Below are 5733 nucleotides of genomic sequence, written 5' to 3' on the forward strand. Positions count from 1 at the left end.
TTACTTGGTGGTTTTCTCGTAGAGTGTGAGACCCCAGTGGTGTGTTTGTTTAATATGAGTATTTGGTAGGATGAGCTGACTCTTGGTTACCGGCTGCCTCCATCCATAAACAATACAGTGGATTCACACTATTATAAAATCAAGAGGTTTCTATTGCTGGTTCCCTGAATTGCAGGCAGAATTGGGGATTGGTTTGTATTTCAACTACCAAGATCTAATACTGTACATGCTATTCATGATCAAGATGTAAAAGGTGGGTTCCAGTTTGGCACAAGGACTTTGTAAATATAAGAAGCAAAATTTGCAAAAATATATATTTTTTATCAATCAATAAATATGAAATAAAATACATTTTGGCATGCCACTTCCCTGTTTTTTATTTGTTTATTTTAATGTAATCATGATTTCAGTATAATACCAGTTTACCAGTGATTTTCAATAATTTATTTTGCCCCCCCCCCACACACACAGACACAACATACTTGTTGTAATGTTAATTTCCCCAGCAAACTATGCTGCCCTTGTATGTTCTGCCCAAAATATATATGAGGTTTAGTAGGGATTTTTACAATTTTTTCCATGCAGTAATGTATTTTTGTAGAACATGCTTGTTAATTCATTCTCCATGTCTGTGTATTATAGACTGTATTTTGTTGTCCTGGTTTATCACTGTGGACTAAGGAGAAAAGTAGCTTCTATCTAACGCCAGAAGTGAACGAAATAAAATATAGAGCAATGTCACAGGTATAGGCCGATAAGTGAATGACCTTCTGTGATGAGTCAAAGGGATTTCGATCTGTGATTCAGTCTCCCAACAGTAGATGACATCAAACCAACTCGGGACTTCCCTTACGAAGATCTCGTGACCATGGCAAAAGTCATCTTTTTGAGGGGCGGCACCTTGGTGAGGGGCGGAAGTACGAGTATGTAAATTTCAGCCACTGGAGTCAAGTGAAGGATAAGGACACTTGTCAGTTGGGGATTGGTGTTCCACTGACTACAGAGGCGGGACATTACATACTAAAGGGAACGTACTACTGTGTTCGGGGTTGGTCCAAAAGTAAAATAGGAGGAGTAACGGGTGGAGGGAGAGACTAGTTTGGTGCAGCGGGATTTTTTAAAAACACTAACATTCTAACAAATCTTTTTTTGTTTATGTATGGTTCGCCACGAAGACGATTAAAGACGAGTTCTCACGCTCTGTTTTGGATTTCACCCAGGCACTCCTTCCCTCACACCATTTTGTTTTCTTTTGTTATTTAATTATTTTGTTGTGTATAGATAATAAAAATAAATTATTTTATTTCTGTACACATAAATTACTGTCTGGACATTCCATTTAATACACTCTCGCCTCACACATGGTGTCAGCAGTGGGATATGGATCCAGCTACAGTTTTGGCAATGTTTAGGGAGCAGGAGGAGAAGCGAGAGGAGAGAGACACGGCGCCAGGAACAGCTCGCCCAGTTCTTTGGACAGCTGGTGGAAAAACTATCAATATCAACATCAGAGAGAGCGGTTACCTGGATGTTTGCAGCTCAGCCAAAGCTTCAGAAGATGACCTCGGAAGATGATCCCGAGGCTTTCTTGATTACCTTTGAGAGAGTGGCAGAGGCTGCAGAGTGGCCTAGGGAACACTGGGCCATGAAGTTGGCACCCTGCCTGACAGGGGAAGCTCAGACAGCGTATCAAGCCCCGACGGCCACGGATGCAGGGGACTATGTTAAAGTGAAAGAAGCCATTCTCTCATGCCTTGGAATCACGGATGAAACATACCTGCGCCGTTTTTGGGAATACCAGCTGTCCAAGGGGATGCGGTCCCGGGTTGTGGGACAATATCTTTTAGATAATGCACTCGGTGGCTGCGGCCAGAAGAACATACACCCCAAGAACTGGTGCAGAAAATAGTTATAGAACAGTTCGCGTCTATACTACCGCCAGGGAATCGAGAGTGGATTAAGAGGAATCGACCTACCACTTTCGAGGATGCCATCCTCCTGGCGGAGGCCTATGAAGACGCGAATGAAGGCGCCGGCTCAGACCCCTCTCCTGCCCCTAAACTAACCAACCAATGAAGCCCAGAGGGGGTAACCAGACCTTCAGACCATGGAGATCGAGGTTAGCCCCATCCTGGGCGAGAGAGAATCCCCCTAACCTGCCGGTCGCGGACTCGCAGGACAGATTAACTCCGTTGATGCCTCCTAACCAAGTGTGCTACCGATGTAATGAGCCTGGACACATTGCCAGGAATTGTCCAGTAATGAAGGTGGACCTGGCGACAAGATCCTGGTCAGCAGTAACAGGTAGGAACACTGGGGAATGTCGGGAGGGCCCTTATCAGTTAAGAGTATAGGTCGGGGGAAAGAGTACTTACGCATTTGCGCACAAACATTGATTCGGCAAGCTCTCTTGGATGGGGTAGCCTGGGAGCCACAGGGTAAAGTGGCTATCTCCTGTATTCATGGAGAAACTCGGGTTTATCCCACCACTAAAGTTAGACTTATTGTAGGTGATTATTCAGCTTACGTTAAAGTGGCTGTAGCGCAATGTTTACCATACCCTGTTCTCCTGGGAAGAGACTGGCCGTTTTTTGATCGTATTTTAGGTCGGGAAATGGTCTTAGTTTCTACCAGGGGACAATTAAAGCAACAGGAGAAAACAATTGGCGAGATTTTTCCGTTGCAATCCTATCTGTTTAACCCTAAAATCTGCCTAAGAAAAACAAAGAGAGAGCATCGGTGGAAAAATATGAGGGAACTCTGAGACGACAAGGGGAGGGGTCTGACACAAAAGTAAACCAATCGCTTAAATGGCAAGGAAAGGGAGTAGGTATTCAGTGTAACCGGGGCTGCGAGGTTACTGAGGTGGAAGGTCATGTAATAAAAGACACTCCTCTCTGTGTACCTAACCATTGGGACCGAGATATTGACTTGGGATATGAACAACAAAATGATCCCACGTTACGGTATGCTTGGAAACAGGTTAGATATATCGAGGGGAAGGATATGCAGGAAGGACAACTGGTGGTATTTCCGCATTTTTCTGTATCTGGGCACTTATTATATAGAATAACCCGGGCTCCCGGGACGGGACAGCTCGTAAAACAGTTATTGGTTCCTAGGCCTTTTCAGTCAGAAGTCATGAGATTGCCGCATGACATTCCATTTTCAGGTCATTTGGGAACTGAAAAGACTCAGGAACGAATTCTGGCCCGGTTTTTTTGGCCTGGGGTTTATGGTCTTGTGCGGAAGTATGTATCGGAGTGTCCTGAATGTCAATTAGCTGCCCCTAAGTCAGTTCGCCCCGCACCTCTGGTTCCACTTCCAATTATTGGGGTACCGTTTGAAAGGATTGGTGTAGATTTAGTAGGCCCTCTGGAGGGAACAGAGTCAGGATATCGGTATATTTTAGTAGTAGTGGACTACGCAACGAGATATCCAGAAGCTGTTCCCTTACGCTCTATGAATGCAGTAGCTGTAGCGAATGAATTGGTAAAAATATTCTCTAGGGTGGGAATCCCGAAAGAAATTCTCATTCATCAGGGCACTAATTTTATGTCAGACTGTATTCAGCAACTATATAAATTATTGAAGATCCGTTCAATTAGAACCTCAGTTTTTCATCCTCAAATGGATGGGCTTGTTGAACGATTTAATCAAACTTTGAAAAATATGTTGCGCTGCTTTGTAGATCAAGAAAAACGCAATTGGGCTAAACTGCTTCCCTACTTGCTCTTTGCAGTTCGTGAGGTACCACAATCCTCAACAGGGTTTTCCCCGTTTTGAGCTCTTGTATGGTCGGCAGCTGCGGAGTATCTTGGATCTCATAAGAGAAGGCTGGGAAGAACAGTCAAAGGAGTCCAAAAATGTAGTAAAATATGTGTTGCAGTTACGCGATCGCTTAGAATTAGTCGGTCGATTGGCACATGATAATCTCAAAGCGGCACAGCAGAAGCAGCAACAAAGCTACAATAAAAATGCAAGAATTCTGAACTTTCAACGTGGAGATAAAGTGTTGTTATTGTTGCCCTCATCGGAATCTAAGTTGTTTGCTAAATGGCAGGGTCCCTTTTCAGGTTATTCGAGCAATTGGTAAAGTCAATTATGAGATCCGACAGCCTGAAAGAAATCTCCTGAAACCGTGGAAAGAATGGGAAGTCCATTTTATATCTCCTGTACAGGAGGGAGAGGATTTTGGACCCTCAATTGAGCCAGAGTCAGCAATTGAGGTCCTGATGGGGGAACAATTAACTCCTGATCAACGTGAAGAGGTAAGCAATCTAATTAATATGTTCGGTGATGTGTTTTCCAACGTGCCTGGAAGAACGCATTTGATTGAACGTGCTATTATCACTCCGCCAGGTCTAAGAGTTAAACAGAGACCGTATCGCATTCCAGAGAGTCGGAGAGATTCTGTTCGAAGGGAGGTGGAGTGTATGTTGAAACTTGGGGTAATTGAACCTTCCCGAAGTGAGTGGTGTAGCCCAATAGTACCAATAGACAAGCCAGATGGGTCACTACGATTATGTATCGATTTTAGGAGGGTGAATGCTATCTCCAAGTTTGATGCATATCCCATGCCTCGAGTAGATGAACTCTTAGACAAGCTGGGGCGAGCTCGGTTTATTTCAACTCTGGATCTGACAAAAGGATATTGGCAAATTCCATTAACGAAAGCCTCTTGTGAGAAAGGCTTTTCAATTTTGTACTATGCCGTTCGGACTTCATGGTACTTTTCAGAGACTAATGGACAAGGTTTTACAACCTCATCGAGAGTATGCAGCTGCGTATATCGATGATGTAGTCATTTATAGTTCTTCCCGGAGAGAACATTTGACTAGATTAGAAGCCATCTTACAGTCTCTGAGGAGGGCGGGGCTCACAGCGAACATGGCAAAGTGCGCTATTGGAAAAGAAGAAACTAAATATTTAGGTTTCATAATGGGTAAGGGTAGAGTGAAACCGTTGGTTTCAAAAGTCCAGGCTTTGTTGGATTCACCGGTACCTACCACGAAAACCCAGGTGAGATCACTGTTAGGGTTGGCTGGTTATTACCGCCGCTTTATTCCACACTTTTCCACTATAGCCGCCCCTCTCACTGATCTCACTAAAAAGAACGCTCCAAATAAAATTAAGTGGAGTGCAGAGTGTCAGACAGCCTTTGAATCTATTAAAACTAATTTGAGTCAGGCCCCAGTATTAATAAGCCCGGATTTCAGCCGAGAGTTCGTCCTGCAGACAGATGCATCGCAGACTGGTCTGGGGGCGGTTCTGTCCCAGGAGAGAGATGGTATAGAACACCCGATATTATACATCAGTCGGAAGTTACTGCCCAGAGAACAGAGGTATTCGGTAGTGGAGAAAGAATGCCTGGCAGTGAAATGGGCAGTGGAATCTTTAAAATACTATCTTCTGGGACGACCTTTTGTACTCATCACAGATCACGCTTCTTTAAAGTGGTTAGACACGATGAAGGATTCAAACGCTAGGATTACGCAGTGGTACCTGGCGCTCCAACCCTTCGCCTTTCAAATAAGGTATCGTGCGGGTAAGTTACATCAAAATGCAGATTTTTTTTTTTTCCGGGAGGGAGGGAAAAGGGAAGGGTTAGAGGTTTCCGAGTGTTCCTTCGGCTCCACTCTGAGGGGTGGGATATGTGATGAGTCAAAGGGATTTCGGTCTGTGATTCAGCCTCCCAACAGTAGATGGCATCAAACCAACTCGGGACTTCCC

This window comes from Polyodon spathula, chromosome 10 (genome assembly GCF_017654505.1).
Source record: "Polyodon spathula isolate WHYD16114869_AA chromosome 10, ASM1765450v1, whole genome shotgun sequence".
NCBI lineage: Eukaryota > Metazoa > Chordata > Actinopteri > Acipenseriformes > Polyodontidae > Polyodon > Polyodon spathula.